Source organism: Musca autumnalis, unplaced genomic scaffold (genome assembly GCF_047663935.1).
Source record: "Musca autumnalis isolate F117 unplaced genomic scaffold, ASM4766393v1 scaffold_4, whole genome shotgun sequence".
Taxonomy (NCBI): Eukaryota; Metazoa; Arthropoda; class Insecta; order Diptera; family Muscidae; genus Musca; species Musca autumnalis.
The window spans coordinates 144,248,123-144,269,803 of NW_027411977.1; the positions used below are offsets into that span (position 1 = coordinate 144,248,123).

General features: G+C 37.5%; 1 protein-coding gene across 8 annotated transcripts in view; it reads right to left on the minus strand.

The window, feature by feature from the left end:
• Window positions 1-21,681, minus strand: part of Hipk (Homeodomain interacting protein kinase) — a 182,086-nt gene that overhangs the window by 125,065 nt on the left and 35,340 nt on the right. For 2 of the 8 annotated variants that reach the window (XM_073985756.1, XM_073985754.1), the window contains exon 1: window positions 13,125-13,875. The exons of 3 other annotated variants lie outside the window; for them this stretch is intronic. The gene's annotated coding sequence lies outside the window, so the exon portion shown is untranslated. Of the gene's footprint in view, window positions 1-13,124; window positions 13,876-21,681 lie in introns of those variants that run through there. 3 more of the 8 variants (XM_073985753.1, XM_073985749.1, XM_073985752.1) reach the window with 2 other exon arrangements.

Consider the following 21,681-nt stretch of genomic DNA (forward strand, 5'->3'; position numbering starts at 1 on the left):
TCTCAAAGGTTCAATAAGCTAACAGAACTCATAACACAATTATAAATTGTTATTTGACCAAATATTCAACATCAAAATTATATTTGGATTAAAGCTCAAAAGTGTTGGGGAGGAGGTACACGAAGGAATGCATCGGCGTAGTCAATTTTGGAAGTGTATCTTATTTTGGGAGTCATTTCTTTTCGATAGATGGCGCGCCCTCCCGTTATTTCAGTTGGTCAGAGTTTTTGGACCACTATGGACTTGCCCATGAAGAACATATCAGGACCACAAGGAGTAACATCGGTATACATTTCCAAAGGATCTTCCAACAGACCCTAAACTAAACTTAAACAAAAATGTTGAATTTTTGTGAGGAAGGTACCCTAAGAAGTGGTCCGACATAATGCATATTCGACATTTATCTGTGATTCGCAGAAATATTACGATGTACAAAGTATGGACCAACTCGGTTACTACCATCGAGGGTTATGGTGAGCATCATTTTATCGAAAAGTTTTGAACTTTTATGGGGGAGGTACCTGTAGGAGTTGACCGATATGGCTCATCTTTGAACTTAAACTAAGTTTGGACAAAATATTACGAAGGCCACATGTTGGACCAAATCGGTTCATTCGTTTCAGAGGTATTGTACGCTCCAGCCAGAGTGGACCGATATTTGAACCTGATCTATGTTTCGCAGAATTATTACGATGCGCAAAGTATGGACCAAATCGGTTACTGCCTTCGACAGCTATTGTTCACACCATTATTTTATCGAAAAATTTTGAACTTTTGTGGAGGAGTGGGCCGATATGATCGTACAGGTCGATCTCACTGTTGTCACCATTAGCAAAGATTATAAAGGTACTCTACTTCTCCCCATGATGAGAAATTGTTTCCCAGGCCGGGCGACCGAACTGTCATGGTGACTCTTGACCAGGGATGCCAACGGTTCCGAGGTAAAGATCTCTACAGACGTATGGTGACATATGGTCTGTTACGATTTTTACGTCGGAACAGTTGACATCCCTGCTTAAAGAGTAGATTTTCTACGTTAAAAAATCACCACAAGTAGCGGGAAATCCACCATCTTGGCATCCCTGGTCTTGACCTATCGAAAGCCTTCGTTACCGTCAACCATGCCAATCTGTTCGAGGATATAGAGACGACTACAACAATTTAAGAACTCGTAGACCCGTAGAGTCAAACAGGAAGTTTACCAATATTTTGTAAAATGCCATTTTTTGTATGATTCAAATCATTTCCTTTTATTTTAGGATGTCTAATAGAGAGTAAAATTTTTAAACTGATATTGGTCATACGTACTTTCCCGGTGGGGTGGCGGGTCATATGGGAGAAGCATGAACATGGGTTCAAGAGTCAGAAACTGCGGAAATAATGGACATTTCTTTAGAGTCTTGAGTGCAGTTATACCGTTTATTAGCAAAAATCAGAAGTCTGGGTCTCCAAAAACATATGAGCGTAGGGATTGGACCCTTACCAGGGTGAGTAATACTAATATTTTGACCCTATAACTGGCGGTATTATTGGAAATTCGGGAGTCTATAAAATTGAAAAGATTTAGAAAGCTCATCAGATGATAATTTAGCACACACATTTAGTATATAGACATTTCCGGTAAGATCAGGGGCTTCCCTGCCATTTCTCCCATTCCCATTTTTCAATACATTAATTGCTCGTTAGAATACGTTATGCATATTCCATAAATTTATTTAAAAAAATGTAATTATAATGGATTTGGGTGCGAGAAACATTATATTTAGTTCGAAGAAACAATAATACTATCAAAAATTCCCTTAGAAAGCGAACACTAAATGTGTTGAAACATTTTCTTTTATTGGGAAGCCTGTACTCCTCCCGGAAATCTATATATACTAAATTTGTGTGGAACATTATCATCTGATAAGCTTTCTTAAACTTTTCAAGTTTATAGACTCCCGAATTTCCAATGATACCGCCCGTTATAACGTCAATAGGTCAATATTACTCACCCTGGTAGGGGTCCACAATCCCTACGCTCATATGTTTTTCGTGACCCAGACTTCTGATTTTAGCTAATAAACGATATAACTACACCCTATTAAATTGAAAAATGAAATATGAAGAAATTTCCATTATATCCGCAGCTTCTGACTCTTGAACCCATGCTCATGCTTCTCCCATATGTCCGGCCACCCCACCGGGAAAGTACGTATGACTAATATCAGTTTCAAATTTTTACTCTCTTTTAGACTTTCCAAAAACAAAAGGAAATAGTTTGAATCATATAAAAAATGATATTATACAAAATATTGAAGATTTTTGCATGTGATTTGGTCCAGTTGCAAATGTTTTGACAATTAAATTTTAAGGCGTGTTATGTATTTTTAATTTTATTTTTTTCAAAATTGTTGTGGTATTCAAGTCAAAACTTTTTATTTTCTTATTTTTGAAGCATTAAACTATAAATAATTGTAAAAAAAAAATACCTAAAATCACGTTCAAAACAATATTTTAGAGACATTTTTCTAAAACGTGCAATTTTGTTGCAAATGTATTGGCCACCACTGTATATTCTATTTTTTTAGGGCGGTTTCCGTTTTTCTTTATTTTATCAGGATAATAAAAACCAACACGCTTAAATATAATAATACATCTCCTACAATTTTCGTAGGGTCTTGAGCAAAATTTCAATTTTTGCAAATTTTATAACCAATAGAGATTCAATTTATTTTCCCAATAAAAAATTAACGCAACAATGTATTGACCGGCCGTACTTTTAGGCCCAAAAACGAAACAAAACAAACAATTTCAGTTTTTTTTTCATTTGTTTGGCAAGAGGCAAATTTCACAAAAAGCCGGTTTGTTTTGGAATAACATCGAACGTTGTACATAGATAGCTACAGACATACACATAATACCTAAGCGATTTATATAAAGGCGGGTATGACTTTTATGCCAACAAAAAATATACACACAAACATTCATAGGTATATATGTATGTACATAGTAGGCCGAGACTGACTTGCTGGCTGGCAGGCTGACAGTAATAGTCATTCAGTCAAAACAACCGGCCAACAAAATGGCCTGCCTGCTTGCCTGGCTGTTCGGCCGCCAGCCAACAGCTGCAAACAGGTCCAAACAAAAAATATAAACTAACCAAAAACCCCAACCAGACTAAAATATCTGCTGTCACTCTCACAACAAAAAACAACACAACTTTTGTTTAATGAAAATGCGAGAGCCGAGGCGAAGGCGAAGGCATAGCAAGGCTGGTGGTATCTGTATGGCGGCATTGTTGGGCACCATCAAAGACGATTGAGATACGAATAGCGTAGAAAAATCTCTCGACATGAGTGCGTGCAAAAATACCTAGGAGAATAAAAATAAAAAAGAAACAAAAAATGAAGCCAAAAACGTATTCAGAAGTGCGTCCGGAATTTTGGGTTCCATCAAACCCAAAGAATCAACCTGACAAATAAAAAAAATAAGCAACTGTTGTGTGACGATAACTGTAATGAAGATTATGCATACGCTTAAGATGATAATTACATTGTTATTATTTTCATTTTTGCTTCTCCTTTTTGTGGTATTATTTAGATAAATATGTACAAGGAAAAGGTTTACTTTTTTTTTACAGAGAGAGCGTCGAGTATGTGATTAAAAATAAAAACAAAAACATGTTTAGAGAGCATTTCAAAATAAATAAAACAAATCGAATACGAAAAAAACTTTTCTTGTTTTGCCTGCTATTTATCAGTGCCGGCGTCAGTATCAGGACATAGCTGCATATCGTTAGAGGCTGTAATAGAAATTTACGGTAACCAATGAATGAAAAAAATACACATCGGTGGACAGTTTTAAGGCCCAAAAAGAAGACGGGTATTTTTAAATTCTCTACTTTTAAAGCTTTTATTATTAAAAACCTACCTTCAAAATCTAAAAATTAACAGAATAAGAAAGTATAAGTCAGCTGTGCTAATGGAGATATACCCTCAGCCATATGTAAAATATATTGATTTTTATATCACAAGTTTGCTTCAAGATATGTGGAATCTGCAGGTTCCGTAATGTGGGGCTATACCAAATCATTGATATATACTGTGAAATCTGGTTACCTGTATCATTCATAGCTGCATTTTGGCGTTTCCTGACCAAAAATCTTTTTTAGGCAACTATTCTCTAGATTCCTTTCAATAAGCTGCATTTTGAGCAAGCTGCATTAACATTTTTGGTGATTTTACTTCAATTGTTGTAGAATTTGTGTATATCTGCACAAGAACAAATTTAAGTTTTTTGTGAACTCAAAATAAAAACAAAATTCAACCACTCTGATTTTGTATTGATAAGACTTGTGCAAAGCGAAGACAACACAGGAAAGGAGAATGCATAGTAAAAAAATATGTGTTTTCTCTCGAACTTTAAATGACTCTCAATTTATTATTTCACATTATATGCACGTAAGTAATACGAAAGATATCTGCTTTGTTGGGCAGGTAAGCGAATCTGCATTTTGGGCATTCCTGCACAAGAAGTCGTGCAATTTCTGAATGTGCAGGCAAGCAAAAAATACTGTACCAAACATGTTTAGTAAGAAAACCTCTGATTTAAATTTTTGAAAAAGTTTGAGAGGTATCTTGCCGATTTGCCATTTGAGTTGCGGATTTGCCGTCAAGGTTTGTTGGAAGTATGGACTTGCCCACGAAAAACAATGTACCATCGCAAGGATAATATGCTGAAAAAAAATTTCAAAACGATCCGTGAGGAGATCTTAAATTTCAAATTTTCCGAATTTTGTGTGGGGGGTACCCGAAAGTGCACCTATAGTCCATATTCGAACCCGATCTATGACAGAAAGTAATATTACCATATGCAATTCATGACAAATTGGGTTACTCCCTTCGAAAGTTATCGTGCACACCATTTTAGCGACAAATTTTGAACTTTTGTGGGAGAGGTACCGGAAGCAGTGCATCGATATGGCTCAACTTCGAACTTAAACTATGTTTGGGCAAATAATATGAATGCCAAATTTTGGATCCGATTGGTTGCTTCGTTCTAGATTTATCGTTCGCACCAGCCAGCCAAACAAACAGATGGACGGACGGACATTGCTCAATCGACTCCAAATTGTCTGAAACGAATTTCGTACAAACATACTTAGGGTCTAAAGCCATTATTTCTATGAGGCACAGTTTTTGTCGTATCAAGTGTATAAATGTATAAAAATAATAATAAATGCGAAAGGACATTTTAAATGTTGAATGTGGCGTTTGGCGATTCTGTCTACTATGAGTAGAACCCAAGTTCAATTGTGGTATCACCGGTTAAAGAAAGACCGAGAAGATGACCGAAAAAAGTACGTCAACTTTAGTCAAATGCAAAGGTTTTGCTCACTGTTTTCATCGACTGCAATAAGTTGATGCATCATGAATTCTTGCCACAAGGTCATACGGTCAATAAGAAATACTACCTTGAAGTTATGCGCCGTCTGCACGAAGTAATTCGTCACAAACGAACAGAATTGTGGAAAACCCAATAATGGATTTTGCCGTTGCTTCCTAGCAAAAATTCGGATCCGTTAGTCATTATGTAGCCAATTGCAAAGTAATGTAAACAAAAATAACTACTTATGTTACTCCTTACTTAGTTATGAGTGTGTCCGCCTACAAATCAGAGGGTTGCGTGTTCAACGTCACCGCCGCACAGTGGTTCAGAATCGTTTTTCAGTGGTCAAAATTCTGTAACTTTTGAATGGATAGAGATATTTTCATAATTATTTTTTGTTAGACAGATAACACAATCAGCTTTCAGATGAATTATAGGCGGTCAAATTCGGTATGGTAGTTGCAGAGAAATTAATGGTCAAAATGAAACTTTCGAGTTTTTTTTTACTATTTTTCATTAAAATATGTGTGTTTTGTGGTTTTTATATCTTCCTATATATTAAAGATGGTCAAATAAATAAACTATAAAATTACCGAAAAACTAAAAAAATCTAAAAAAAATTTTTTAAAAGTGAAATTACAAACACTTTAAATTTTTTTCAAAATTAAAAAAATACTCTTTGGGTTTTCATAAAATTTATACCCCGTTTATATATAACCGGATTTAACAAACCGACTGGGTTTTAAATGTCAATTCCATTGCTTATATTTCAAACAAATCCTCATAAAGAAGGTTAACCCTGCAAAAAGCTCTAATATAAACAGCATATTATACAACTCGTATAAAAACTCATATACTCAAGAATGCCAATTTGTTTAAAAAAGCTGTAATTCATATGGGACTAGCGTATTGTCAATTGCTTTGTGTTGTTCAAACTTCGTCAAAATATTTCAGTTAAACACTCATGCATTGTTCCTTGAAAATGCAACTAAATGCATCAGAAATAAAAATGATATATGTTCGCTTCTTACTTGCGTTAAAATGCATATTTTTGACGTTTTGAAACACGAAGCTTCACAGTTGTTAATTACTACGGCGTTAAGAAACATACATTTGCAGTCATTTGCGAAGCAACTGACGATACGGAGGTCAGCCATTTTTACCCATGTAATTTCAATAAATTTAAAAAAGTGTTAAACGGACGGAACAGGACGGGTACAAAAGTATATATGGGCTGAAAGAGGAGACGCTCGGGCATCTTTCTGTGAAAGCAGAACATTGTTTCATGTTGTTCCACAAAAGTTCTAGTCCACTAAATTTGGAATTTCATAAAATTTAGTACCTGACAGAACACTATGGTAATTTATTAAAATGATTTTTTAAAGGCCAATCCTACCTACCTTACAAAAAAACACAATATCCGTTATAGTTTCCGAGAAATAGCTACTTTTTTCCAGAAATTTAAAAAAATACTTATTTCCAAAAATTGGAAAATGTTCGTCTTTAGGGACACCCCACGTCCACCCCTTCCAAATATTTTAGTTTCAATATGTTTACTATCGAATCCCACATAGAAATTAAATATCTTTGACAAAACAAAATTTTGATTTTTGGCCAGGAAAATCCATTTCTGAACCACCGTGCGCCGGCCGGGTACTTTTTGTTAAACAAAACATAGAACAGTTGGTGGTGCAAATGCAAGCACATGTAAGCGTTTAGTGTGTAGTGTGTTCGGCTACAAATCAGAAATTGGCAAGATCAAATCCAGCAGACAGCGGAATAAAATATAATAAAAATATGAAGTGTGTCGAAATTTAAATAAATTCCACATTAAATATTCTAAAAATAGAAGATATGCTTTTAGCTAATTTTTCATCTTCAAGTGGCCATAGACTAACTAGTTATTCTAGTGGTCGTAGAATAACTAGTTATCCAGTGCGACATGCCCTTGTTGAAATAATGGGTTAATAGGGGGTTTTGTAAGTAGTTACGACTACTAAAAAGTACTATAAAAACCCATTATTTTGGGAGGATTTTTTTTGCTGGGTTGTGGGTTATCATGCTTCAACCACGATATTCACTGGACTTGGGCCCCATTGCCTTTTTCTTCTTCCCAAAACTGAAGACACCGATGAAAGGAAAGCGTTTTGCTATGAGTCAGGAGGTAAAAGAAAAATCGAAACCGGAGAAGTGTTTCGAGGATTGGAAAAAATGCTGGCTATAAGTGTTTTATATGAGAGAGGGATGACTTACTATGATGACTACTATCTTCAAATCACTCAACATATTATATCTAAAAAATTAATAATGTAGTAGGAACAGAGTACGTAAAAATACTTTAAATAAAATTTCCAATCGTTTCGTTTCGTATTTTCCATAGGAACAATACAAAACGAAACATAACCCTCGTTGGCCGAGCTCGCTGTTTAGTTTCGTTTTGTTTACATTCGTGAGTACGAACAAAACGAAAAGCGAAAAGTACTCAACTCCACAACAACAGATAGAAAACTAAATAGTACTTAACACATGTGAATAAATCAAAAACGTTTGGTGGTTGATAAAATTCACTGTGGTATGCTGATTGGTGGTTGATAAAATTCACTGTGGTATGCTGATGCTATCTTATAAGGTTGTTAAGCCATCACATGTGTGTGTGTGTCTGAGTGTGTCATTGACAATACGCACGGCAAACGTTTCCCAAAAATACTTCTTGTTTCGGTGGTGAATGAAACAACTCGGCAAAGCATAACCGAAGTTACATTTCCGCAATCGTACGGTTTCCATCTTTTTACATTGAAAAGTTTGTGTTTTTGTTTTGGTTGTGAGAATGAAACGATTCAGAGAAGCTGAAAAGTTTGTGGCTTTGTGTGATTGGTACGGGAATCGTTTTGTTTCTTTCCGTTCATTGAGTAGGAAAGAAATTTTATATTTCTAAACTATTGTTTTTTCAGAATATTAAATGTAATTAATATTGTATATTATACGCAGTAATCTGAAACTGAATTGAACTGAATTGAAAAGTACCTGAAAATGTATAAACATTTTAGTCAGTGTTCGTGCATGTCCGTGATTAATTTTTTAGGCTCGCGCCTATCCCTATTCAGGACCACAAAGACTACCCCTTGTAAATACATATTTCAAAACAATTTGAGAAGTGACCATTAACGAAATTAATAAGCAAAATTATGAGCTTGTTTGAAGGACAGATCACACACCGGCAACTAGAACAAATACATATTTTCCTTTATTTTTGCAAAAAAAAAATTCCGATTGTTGGTTAGGAAATTTTCGGATTACTTATATCGGGGAGTATGGGTTTGCCTAAGAATTTTTGTATAAGGACTACACCGGGTGAATTGATATGTACACTCGCCTTATGTCCCGTTTGATTCCCGAAAATACCCCTCAGAGTAATGTTGCAAACATTTCCCAGCAAAATGTTCGATGCCAAAGATGCTATTCAATCATGGGTGACAACTTTGTAGAATCTTCATCGATGAATTTTATATGAGCGTGGACTGCAAAAGATGCTATTCATTTTTGGATCCAAAGCATGCCATTTACACCAATGCATTGGCATGTCATTTTAACCAATGCTTTGGCATTTCATTTTCACCACTACTTTGACATGTCATTTTCACCAACCTTTTGGCATGACATATCTTGTTTGAAAAATGAAAAATGCTGTATTGAAATATGGTTTTATGATAAATTAAACTCTTTATTAACTCAAACTAATTATCAGCAAGAAGTTTACGTCCAAAATTGCAATTTAATCTACATAGCGACTTGTATGGATCTCTATAGATATGCTAAAAAATGTAACGAACGGAGAGCCTTTTTTATGAAAATGTCATTTACGCGTTTTTAATTTATTATTCATTTATAAAATAGATTTCCAAAAGTTATTACTTCCTTTTCGTTTCGGATTTTTTCTCAAATTTCGAGATGCAATATTTGATTGATTTCATTCTATGCCAGATTTAGTCGCCTATCCAACGTTTCATCTTGATTCGACAGACATTACATGTACTTGAAATCGAATTCAAGCAAACAATTGCAAGAAAGGCATTAGGATATGGTACTAATTAAACATCCTAGAACAGACATCTCTTATAATATCAAAAAGTGCAGCTCGATGATTGGGAACTTCCTTCCTTTTAATTGCAGAGTTTGACCGACGCTTCGTAAAACATCAATTGGTTAGAAAATGTAAGGCAACATTACGACGAGAGTTTTAAAAACGTTGGTCGTGATTTCGAGCCTCCGACAACTTCAAGTCTATTGAAAAAATGTGTATATACATCATCTCTATTAGATCAATGGAATGGGTTCAAAAGCTGATGAAAAGATCGGATTTTTCACGACTTCCTTTGCATGGGTTCAAATGCTAATGAAAAGATCGGATCTATCACGACTTCCTTTATACCAATGCAAAAGATGCCATGAATCACGTCATCGCATAGAACCCCTTCCTTCAAATTTTGCTGTGTTCCTGAGTATTTCAGCAATGAAAAAATGCTCTACAAGTGGTGTCATAAGATACACCTGAGAGAAATCTCCTTTATTACATTCTAGTATGTTTGTGGGATGGCGCTTATATAAAGGACTACAAGTGGACCAATCAAGACCACCTTCGAAGTTTATCTAAATTTGGAACAAATATTTCGATGTTCAATACTACGATAAAATCAAATATTTCTATTGAGATTTATTGTCCTCTCCAGTTATATTAATTGATGGTCGAAGTGTTTTTAGAGTATTCCTGCCATTATCTCGGGAATTATGGACAAAAACTATTATATCGTTTAGATCAGGACCATAGGAATTACCTACGATCCTCAACCAACTCTAAGTGTTCACTTCAGGAAACCTTTTGTAATTTTATAAGAAGGTGACCGAAAGAGGAGTGTACCGATAAACTTGATCTATGATTGGAAAAAATAGATGATTGCACGAAATCGGTTACTGTTACACGATAAATCACGACGACACACTAAGAAAACCAAACAAAAGACAATTAGATCGATTCCCAATATAGATCGATTCCCAATTCGGACATAAGACTGATAGTAGAACAATTTTACGAGGGCAGCTCGAAAACTATCTGGCCTAGGCAATATCGCGTGTTGCCAGGCGCCATTTGAAACTTTTTTTGGACAGTTTGACAGTTTTTAGCCTTTACGTTCTCAAGACAGTTTGTCATACGTGTTGTTTACAGTGACTTGAAAAAATCACTTTGCAAAAAAAAAAATAAATTTACTTGTGAACATTTTCGTCCGATCGTTTTTCACAAATTTCGACGTGGATAATTACGGCAAGATTGTATCGATTAAAATTAATCTTTGTATGTTGATAAAGGGTCATCCTGTAGCACTATGAAAAACTGGTTCAATGAATTCATTTCAAAAACGACCGTTGTGCCACAAAAAAATTAAGCCGTGTCTGAACGTATAATGCAAGATCGCCATTTTATATACCGTGAGATAGTGGCATCCTTGGGTAGTTCTTCCACTAACTAACATTTCATATTGCATGGACACCTGGCCAGCAAAATTGGACAAACGCTCAAAAAGAGGCTCCTGTGGATTGGTGCACAGAAATTGTGAATAAAAACTATCGAATCATTCTGCATCATGACAATGCGGGCCCTCGATTCAAACCAGCGCCTGTTTGACCGGACAAAACGTAGAATTGATGGGTCAAACGCCGTACAGCCCTGACTGGGGAAAGTACTGTAAAAGCGTTCAACAACCCTGTTTGGAGGTGTCTAAATCGGAGTGGAAAGAGGGATTCAACAATTGGTTTGAGTGGATGAAAAAGCGTATAAATCATCCGTGCACAATGTGCGCTTACTGAGAGCAAGTGAGCGTAAATTTTAATATTCAATAAAACTATTATTAGGAGGGTTGGCGTTTTTTATTTGGGATGACGACTTCTATTTTGCTTTTCAAAATAGTCAGGCTTAATCCCATAGTCGCTGTTTTAATATTTTATTAAGACAACTTTAGTTTATTAGTGGGAAAAATTGGCGATGTTTACCAAGGGGTAAGGCAGGGAAGACCATTCTTTCGGATCCAAAGAAGTTGCTCGAGTTTAGGAAGTGCCAAACAAATTCTCGATCAGAGTATTTCTTTGGACATTTGAGCGAGCAATTGACGCAATTTATACCCATGTTAAAAAGTTTCTTGCTGAAAAACAAGAAACAAGGGAACTGATGAGGATCTGTGGCGAGATCCGAAACTATAGTCTTCCCTGCCTTACCACTTGGTAAACATCGCCAATTTTTCCCACTAATAACTTAAAGTTGTTTTAATAAAATATTAAAACAACGACTATGGGATTAAGCCTACCTATTTTGAAAAGCAAAATAAAACTATTCTCGATGGTAAATATTCGCGTATTCATTGTTAGGCCAGAGAGTTATCGTTCAGCCCTCGTATATTAGGCTCAAAAATAATGGAGATGAGGTACCTGTACATTGTCTAAAAATATCGATATATATACTAATTTGTTAAAGCATTGTAGTGGTGATACACTGAGAACAACTGGAAGGAGGTATTTTGTACCAACTGAGAACTGGGTTCCTATGAACTGGGTTCCTACTGTTTTTGGTCAATAGCTAAACGGGAATTAATATTTAACTGTTTGACACCGTAATATGGGGGCTATACCAAAATGTGGTCTATATAGACATATTTTGTGAAAATGGTTTCTAACCTCTGAAAGATTCCAAATTACAACTAATTCGGAGGACACCATATGATGATTAGGATGGCTGTCACGGTAACACCCGAGCAAGTACTGCAACGAAAGAATTCCATTGTGTTGCTGTATGGAAGAATCTTTGTCTTCTCATGTAGATGGTCCACCAAAGACATGAGAGGCACTCTGTTGCAGTTCTCAGGGCGGCGTTTTGACAGATGCAGAGGTTAAACAGTTCCGGAGGTATCGCCCCACCTTGTGGAACTCCCTGTTTAACACGGGGTCTTGGACTTGAAAACTGTTGCAACACCCACTTACGATTTCTTGAACATATTAATGAAATCCTTTCTTTTCCATATGGCAAATAAAATTACTTCTTAGATATTCTTTGAGGCCAGTGTTTTTATTGCGATGATTTCAGCCAATGTACTTTCTTCTTTCTCCTAAGCCTCACCAACAATAAAGTATATCTTCTATTTTTTATGTAATTTTCTTTTCTTTGTGTTTTTTGATTAGTGATTCCATAAACAATTTTCACAGTTTACAATGCTGACGTAGGTCGTTGCTGCTTATCGAATTGGCGATTGCGTTTGTAATGGAAGAGCGGCAACGGCAGCAGAGAGGTTTCTTTCGCGGCGAATCACACCATCATTGCGGGGCAACCTTGTGGTTTGTAATCAAATAATAAAAAAGCTAAACACCAATACAACATACCACACACAATATCACATACAAACACGTACATACATACGTGCAATATATGTAAGTATGTACGTATCTACGTGGGTAGATGGGTGGACGGATAGATGGATGGATGAATCTTTGACTGAACTGTGTATATGTTTTAGATCTACCTATGTAGGCTCTGCTCTAGTGTATGTTTGTTATAATCAATCTATCGAATTCGTGACTCCCGGCGATACAACACCGACAAAAAGTAACCAGCAGCAACAATAACACCAAGCGACCTACCAACCATAACGGTTGGTTGGTTACAAGGCGACAAAAATTGTTTAAGAGCATTTATGTTAACCGGAGCAATCACTTACACATATCAGTGGTTCAGACACACATACACGGTGCTACCTCTTTTTCTCTCGCTATGTCTGAAACTGTCATAGATTCAAGTTATACCGAGGATTCAATAGACGACCGACGAACGATGTTTTGGATGACGATTTTGTGGGGACACACAACCAACAATCCGACCGACAGACCGACCGATCGACCGACTAAACGCCAGACCGTTAACACTACCTACTTGTAGTGTATGAGTGTGTCACCTCGAGAAAACACTTTGCGCGATAGACGCGGTACACGGTGGACAGACAAACAAACACCTCAGAATTGACTGGTGGTGACTGTCTGTTCGTTCGTTCATACGCTCGTTTGTAGCTGCTGTTTCTCTACTCTTCCAGTAGTAGTAGTTGTTGTGTTGCGTAGTTCTTCAAATGATGGCAACAACTACAACAACAATAATCAGCAAACTACTGTAGCAATAATAACAAACATGTAATGGAAAATAACACCGCTCAACGTCGACGAGGCTAGTTTATCTTTCCGTAACTGGTGTCCGTATACGCCGATGTTATGAATCACTCTGAGTTGCGAAAAATTCACTGCAAAGGCAGCAGCTACGAGCTAAAGCAGCAGCAGTGTATGCCCAACCAAAATAGCCAGCCAAGCGTGAGCGAATGTGTCGTGTATAGCTCACGGAGCAAAAGCATTAAAAACAAGAACACAACCGAAACGTCATACGAAACATGTAGTATAGCTGGGGCTGGTTGTGCTGGGACTGGTGTTGAGAAGAAAACGAGTAATTGCAAAACTAAATAGAAATAAGGAAAAACAACAACAGCAACACACTTCACAAACAATAACACAGAGACGACCGACCAAAATTGTTTGAGAGAAAATTTAATTGAACAGCCCCTGACCAAAGTTGCCACATTTATCAATGTCGAACAAGAGAAGTTAGGTAATGGGTTAGAATGCTTATCTATAAAAAAATAAGGCTTAAATGTCGTTTAGTGGCACCTCTCGTATGAGTACGAGATTTTTACCATAGGCATTCCCTCGGGCCCAGGTCAGAACTAGATATATAATTGACAATTCGCAAATGGCTTACTTTATGACAATTACATTGTTTATGGCCACCTCTCGGATCGGGCTGAAATCTTTACCATAGGTAGACCTTGGTGACCTCTCTATAAGCTTTAAGACGGTATCCATATTGGCCACGTTAGAATAGTATAGAATCATATACCGCTGTGATGAAGTAGCCGCACACGCTGTACTTAACACCAGCCGTTGCTGTTCAAATTCCCGAAAATGCATTTAATTACAATGGGCCCAAGGTAAGATAGAGGAAATAGTGGATTTCATGAGTCGGTTTTAGGAAACTAAGTTCAACAACAACTGCAGTTTACAGCGTTGTGATGGTTACAACGTTCTGAGGAAGGATAGCACCAGAAGTGGGGGCGGGGGATTAGCTTCCCTATTGCACTAGTTTCTTCAATACAGACCTATCTCGCTTGAGCCTGGCTCTGATGTCCCGTACTTGGAATGTATGGGGGTAGCTATCAGGTGTGGAACTGCCGAGGTAGAGTTCCTGAACGTATATAGTCCCAACATTAGCCCGCTATTGGAAGGACATAACCGTCTGGTCTTGGAGACTTTTATGCTCATCATAAATTGCGGCATTCGGTCCTCGGAAACGGCCAGAGGGCTATAGTGCTGGCTGAGCAGATTGATAGTCCTACGTTTTTCACGATCAATGAGCCCCTATTAGAATTAGCGAAGAGTGTTAGAATTAGCGAAGAGATGTCTGACAAATGACGTGGCCTGGCAACCTGTCGTTTCTCTTGGATCAGGCCATCTCCCCATAATTATGTTTATCAACAGACTGACCGATTTTACCACCTCTGAACGCCGCACTTTCATCAATCATGGGAAAGCTAGTTGCCAGAGTTTCAAACAGTTCACTAATCACCGCTTCAGAAATCTGGTCAATCCTTCTGATGTTCAGGTAGCAGAACGGACGTTCCCAGAACTCATCACTCCAGCAGCCGCTCACCATATACCTGTCGGCCGAATACCCAAAGTGAGACCAAATTTCCCAGCAGAGGGATAAACAAATGAGCGTGATGACCCCAGAGTCAGGCACTGGAAGTTAACAGATTGGTCGATGGCATCGAGTGGCTAAATCATCCAAAAAGTTGTAAGATTGGATCCGCAATAAGTGAATTGTGGACAACGGTTAAGTCACTCTCGAACCCTGGAAAGAAGGATCCGAAGAGGTGCGCAATTTATTTTAATTGACCAAGCATCCCGCGGGAGTGCAAGGACAATAGAAGGGTATTGCATCGCATTAGATCTCTTCCTGCAGAGGATTAACCACCAACACTTACAATGGACGATAAAAATAAAAATAAATCATCCAAAGCGTTGGACCCTGATGGAATTGTTATAGGAATGCTGAACCGATGGTCCCGCTACTGAAGTCAGACAAGGATGTCAGCAAAGCTGAAACGCACAGACCGATTTCGCTTTTGTCGCCCATAGCAAAGTCTCTTGAGGCTTTCCTCGTCCAGCATCACAAATAGCAATCCAGTTGCCGATCATCAGCGTGGTTTCCGCAAGCAGCACTACAACAGCGCTGCACGCCATCTCCGCACATATGAATTCGTCGAGGACTCAACCAGAACAAGCCGTCCGATAGAACAGTGATGGTGGTATCAAAAGTATCAAAAGGCGTTGATACTGTCAAACACCGCATGCTGTTTGAGCAGCCAAGTTTGAAGCGTTGGATAACTAACTTAATTACCTTTTTGGTGAAAATAAATAATTATACTGTTTGGTATCTTCTTAGCAGCCTGGAGCACCGGGAAAATCATTTTCCCGTTTTTCGGTGGGATTTTTAACCGATTTAATTAACCGATTTCAAAGCTTCAATAGCTTGTTCGAAAGATATTATTTGCCCCTTTAAAAGAAAAGAAAGCTAGTAGAAATCCGTTGTGAAAAATAAAAGTTATGCACGTTAAAAATTGAAAATCTTAGATACCCCGTTTTTCACTACATTTACCCTTATAAAACAAAACAACGAAGTGACCCAAGGGAACCAAGCCTATTTTCATTATCCATGGACCCAAACACGATAGCATTTTTGAATCAGAATGCTTGAATATTTTTTTAGTCAACTTTTGTAGCACATTGTAATCAGGGACCTGCACTTTGGGTGCAGATAAAGAAATCTTGTTGACCACATACAAAGTGATAGGTCGGTCTGCGACAAGCTATGCGGCGCTAGTATGGTTTTAGACCCCAAGTATGTTTAGACGAAATCCGTTTCAGACAATTTGGAGTCGATTTAGCAATGTCCGTCCGTCTGTCTGTCTGGCTGGCTGGTGCGCACGATAACTCTCGAACGGATGAGCTAATTTGGTCCAAAATTTGGCTTTCGTAACATTTTGTCCAAACTTAGTTTAAGTTCGAAGATGGGCCATATCGGTCCATTCTTTCAGGTACCTCCCCCACAAAAGTTCGAAAATGTTCGGAAAGTTTGTGCACACGATAACTCTTGAAGGGAGTAACCGATTTAGTCCATACTTTGCATATCGTGAAATCTACCAGACATAGATAAGGTTCCAATATGGACTCTATCGGTTCACTCCTTCGGGTAGCTTCCACACAAAATTTCGAAAAAGTTTAGTTTAGGACCTGCTCTCGGATCGTTTTGATTTTTGTTGTAGCAACTTGTATTCGCTGCCCCCTTTACGACGGTACAAGTCTTTTTAGGGGCAAGTCCATACTTCCTGAGAAATAAGCCAGAAAGTTGTAAAAATTCCATATGGCATAATGTGTAGTGGTTGGAGCCCACGATAAATTTGGCCATGGTAATATTTTGTCCGAAGGTGAGCCATATCGGACCATTCCTTTAAGTACACTCTAAATTATTTGTTGAAAATTGCAATGATAATCACTGTAATTTTTTTGTTGGTTTTTAGAAGGTGCGTAAGAATTAACAAATTATAGAGCAATTTATGGAAATGCGTAATTTCCAACACAAATTATTGCAAAAACAGTAGGTTCAACAGAATGTGCTTGAAAATAAACACAAACTGCTTAATTTCAAACATAAAGTGTTGCAGAAACTGTAGTTGCAACAGAAAGTGCTTGAAATGAAACACAATCAGTAGCAATTAATTTTCGCACAACAAAAGATGTGTATTATTCAAGCAGAAGAACAACAAAACTCAAAAACACGTGTAAGTTGCTCGCAGTTCTTTGTTCGAAGCGGACGAAAGATTGTGAAGATATTGTTTCTTAATAAATCACAATTAAGTCAATAAAAATTGTAACAAAGTGCATAAAAGCCGAGAAAGTTGTGCATTAATTGTAAAATATTTTTTAGTGTCATAAATAATTTGAATTAAAGTTTAGAAATCTGCAACCAGATTTTATATACATATAATTAAATAAATATAGTTTATATGTATTTAGTTTTATTAGTAATTTTAATTACATAAATGAAATAAATTATGTTTTTAAATAAATAAAACAATTTTTCCTCCATATTCAAAATGTGGTTTTATTAAATACATTCAGAAATTATTTGGGTTCTTTTGCATACATTTTCGTAAAAAAGTGCGTAAAATTACAATAAATTGTATCTAAAATCGCAACCCAAAATATGTAAATTTTAAACAAATATTGCGTACAATTTTACAACAACAACGCTGTTGAAAATTACGCATTTTTGTGTCGCATCTTGTTGCCTATCATTATCATTGTGAAATTCAACAAAAAAGTTTAGAGTGTACCTGTGCCACAAAAGTGCGAAAATATTCGGAGAATTTGTGCCCACGATAACGCCTGAAGACAGTAACATATTTGGTCCATACTTTGCACATCGAATATTTCTACGAGACATAGATTAGGCGTGAATATGGACTATATATGTCAACATCTTCAGGTACCTCCCACACAAAATTTCGGAAAATGCACTTTAAGGCCTGCTTTCGAATCGCTTTTATCTTTGCTGTAACAATTTGTGTTCGCTGCCTCCATTAAGACGGTGCAAGTTTTTTCAGGGGCAAGTTCCTGAGAAAATAGACCGAAAGCTGTAAAAATCCCTATGGCACTATGCGTACGATAACTCTGGAACGTATCAATCCAAAATTTGGCCTTTGTAATATTTAGGCCAAACTAAGTTTAAGTTTAAAGATTGGCACTATCGGTGCGCACCTTCCGGCACCTCTACCCACCCCCAAAAGTTAAAAAATGTCACTATAATAGTTCGCCCTATATCTGCTGAACGGAGCAACCGTCCAAACCTAGGATATCCTAATACTTTGTCCAAATGTAGTTTTACTTCAGGAATCGGTCTTCTCCTTAGGGTACCTCCCCCACAAAAGTTCAACATTTTTCTTTAATCGCAGTTTAGGATCTGTTCGAAGTACCTTTGGAAAATTATACAGATGCTATTCTTTGTGGTCCTGTTTAAGCGATTTTATGTTTTTCGTGGGCAAGTCCATGTTTCCTGACATCATGGCCCAAAACTTCTAAGTTATACGGTGACCAACTGAAATGACTGGTGGGCACAAAATCTATAAAAAGCAATGAATCCCAAAATAAGACCCGCTTCCAAAATGAACTATGTCGGTCCACTATGACACCGTGTGAGGTGGTTGGAGCGCAAGATAACTCTCGAACGGATCTGCCGATATGGTCCAAAATATGGCCTTAGTAATATTTTGTCCAAACATAGTTTAAGTTTGAAGATAAGCCATATCGGTCCACTCCTTCGGGTACCTTCCCCACAAAAGTTCAAAAATGTTCGGAAAAATTGTTCGTACGGTAACTGTTGAAGGGAGTGGCCGAATTGGTCTATACTTTACACATCCTAATATATCTACCAGATATAGATCAGGTTCAAATATGGACTATATTTGTCCACTCCATCCGGTACCTCCCACACAAAATTTTCGGATAAGTTCACTTTAAGACCCGATATCGAATCACTTTGATTTTTGTTGAAGCAACTTGCATTCGCTGCCTCAATTACGATATTAAAAGTTTTTTTAGGGGGAAGTCCATACTTCTTGAGCAAACAGCCCGAAGAGTGTGAAAACCCCCTATGACACCATATATTGCGGCTGGAGATCCACTTCCATAACGGTCAATGTCGATCCATTCCTTTTAGTATCTCCTCCGCAAAACTTTTGATCTTTAATCCTAATCAACATTTTTGTCGGTTCAAACGCCCAAATTTTTTAAAACCCCCTAAATACACACGTATTTTTGGAAAAAATTGTTTTAATATACACATGCTGAGGGTATACCTCTGTCGGCAAAGCTGACTGATACTTTTTTACTTGTTAATTAATTTTTCGTTAGAAACTAGCTTAATGACCAATGATGCAAGTGAAAAAGGAAAGACGACGATACGTACCCACTACCACCACTATGTGACATGACATGCTTCGCCGTGGGTAGAGGCTCCTCAGACATATCGGCTGTGGGGCGGCTTCGATATCATCTAACTTTTTCTCTTTCAAATGCAATTTGTTTTTTACAACGCTGAATATTTGTTCAATCATTGTATGGCTTTCATGACAAACACTTAGCGAAGTCTTTGAAAGTTATGACTCATATTATGAGTAAGTGTTTTTCAAGGACGTGGGTTCGAGCCCCAGCCTGGCTCAAGCTGATTTTATTATAGTTTTGGTTCAACTACACTCGGGATAGCGCAGCCGTCTAAATCCCCATAGGGCAAGGATCAGTGACACCGTGCAAAGCATCTGTCACACAAACACACTGCGCCTTTTCAACTACTCTGCCAAACCTACTCAACTAACCCAAGTGGGTCTGGTTATATCTCATCGAAGCAGCCATATTCCTGGAACTGGAGATTGACGCTGAGTCGGATTAAGCAGAAGAACGAACATACAAACATATAATAGAAACACACTGTTACAACAACTATAGGAAAAGAAAGGCAAACTTTGTTGAAATATTCCGACCAAATATACGATTTTATGCCTCTATGTAAAATGTGGCAACATTTATCCCAGCCAATTGTAAAGAAATTCATGTGTACATTTTTGCTATAGTATGCGAGTAATTGTGTTTATTATTATTATTTTTTTTCTATAAAGTACCAAAAGTACATATTTGTACATTTTTCTCTCAGTCTGGGTGGTTGGGTGGCTGGCTGGCTGACTGTATGGCGGTCGGCTTTGCAAGCACCGCAACAACTCGTATTAAAACATTTGCTCTCAATTTAATAGTGGTTTGTTGTTGTTGCTGTTTGTTTTACATGAGACGGTGTAAGCAGTTTTACTACTTTCTCTTTGCAACCCGACGACGACTAACGCAAGCGCTTCAATAAATTTAACACAAAATTTCATTGCCTGCCTGCCCGCAGTACCCGCCGGTGTTCCATAATCTATGACAGCCACTATTTTTTGTTTTGTTTATTTTGGATTGGATTTTTCTTCTCTCATTCTAGCCACCATATCGTCCTTTACAAGCGATTGTTTTGCGTAGAGAAGGTTGTTTGTTATTGTTGCTGGTCCAAAAAATAACGTTGGTGGCTTTTGAAAGGCATTTGAATGTCTTAACGAAACGACGAGTGAGTGACAGTCGTCTAGTGAATGTATCTTTCTCGCAATGCCGTCGTAGCCACCAACATTAGTTATTCGCTATTATTGTTGTGCTTTCTTTCGGTCTTTCTATTCGGCGTAGGTGGTCGGTCGGTCTGGTCTTGTGCCGCCGCACATGGTCATAACAAAACGACTTTAGCTAAGAGGTGAGCTCGAATATAGCGACCCACCAGACTGTTGTATAAAGCCCACATTGTTAATACTCTCTCTATCTCTCCATAAATCTCTTTGTGAATGTGTGTCTTACCGGGAGAATTGGTAGTTGAAATTTGTATTTGTATTTTTCATTCCATATGCGGACATTTTGCCGTCAACAATAGTAAACTGAAAAGTTTTTGTTGTTATGGCCAAGTTAGCAAGAATGGAAGAGAAAGCAAGAACGATATAAAAACACCAATTGCCGGGTAGAAGAATTCTGTGTCTGCAACATTCAATACATGTCAAAAAGTGTTGATGAAAGTCAGAGTTGCCAACATAGTTGTGGAGAATATGAGGAAATTAAAAGTTTTTAAAAGAACGATTATTTAAACCAGCGCCGACCAAAGTAATGTCTTCAAACCAAAAACATGTGTTCATCTCAAATGATGTTTATCGCGTACACTGTGAGTTAAGTTTAAACAGTTGCATGCTCCGGATTCTTTTGGTCTGTGCCGGGACGGAGGAAGACCCAGGACCAATATTGATGTGCTCAGTTTGTCACAACCGCATCCATCACACTCAACCTTCAGAGAGATGCAATAGATGGCAGGAGTGGGTGTATCTTAGGGGGTTGTCTGAACTCGTCCCTGCTAGGGACTATGTTGCTACATGCTGCGTGAACACATTCCTCCAAAGTCCCCCAACAGTAGCCGTCTGAGCTGCTCCAATCTCTGAAAATTCATCCTTTTTGCAATTTAAGTGCAATGGACTCCTAGATAAGATCGAGGAAATACTGGATTTC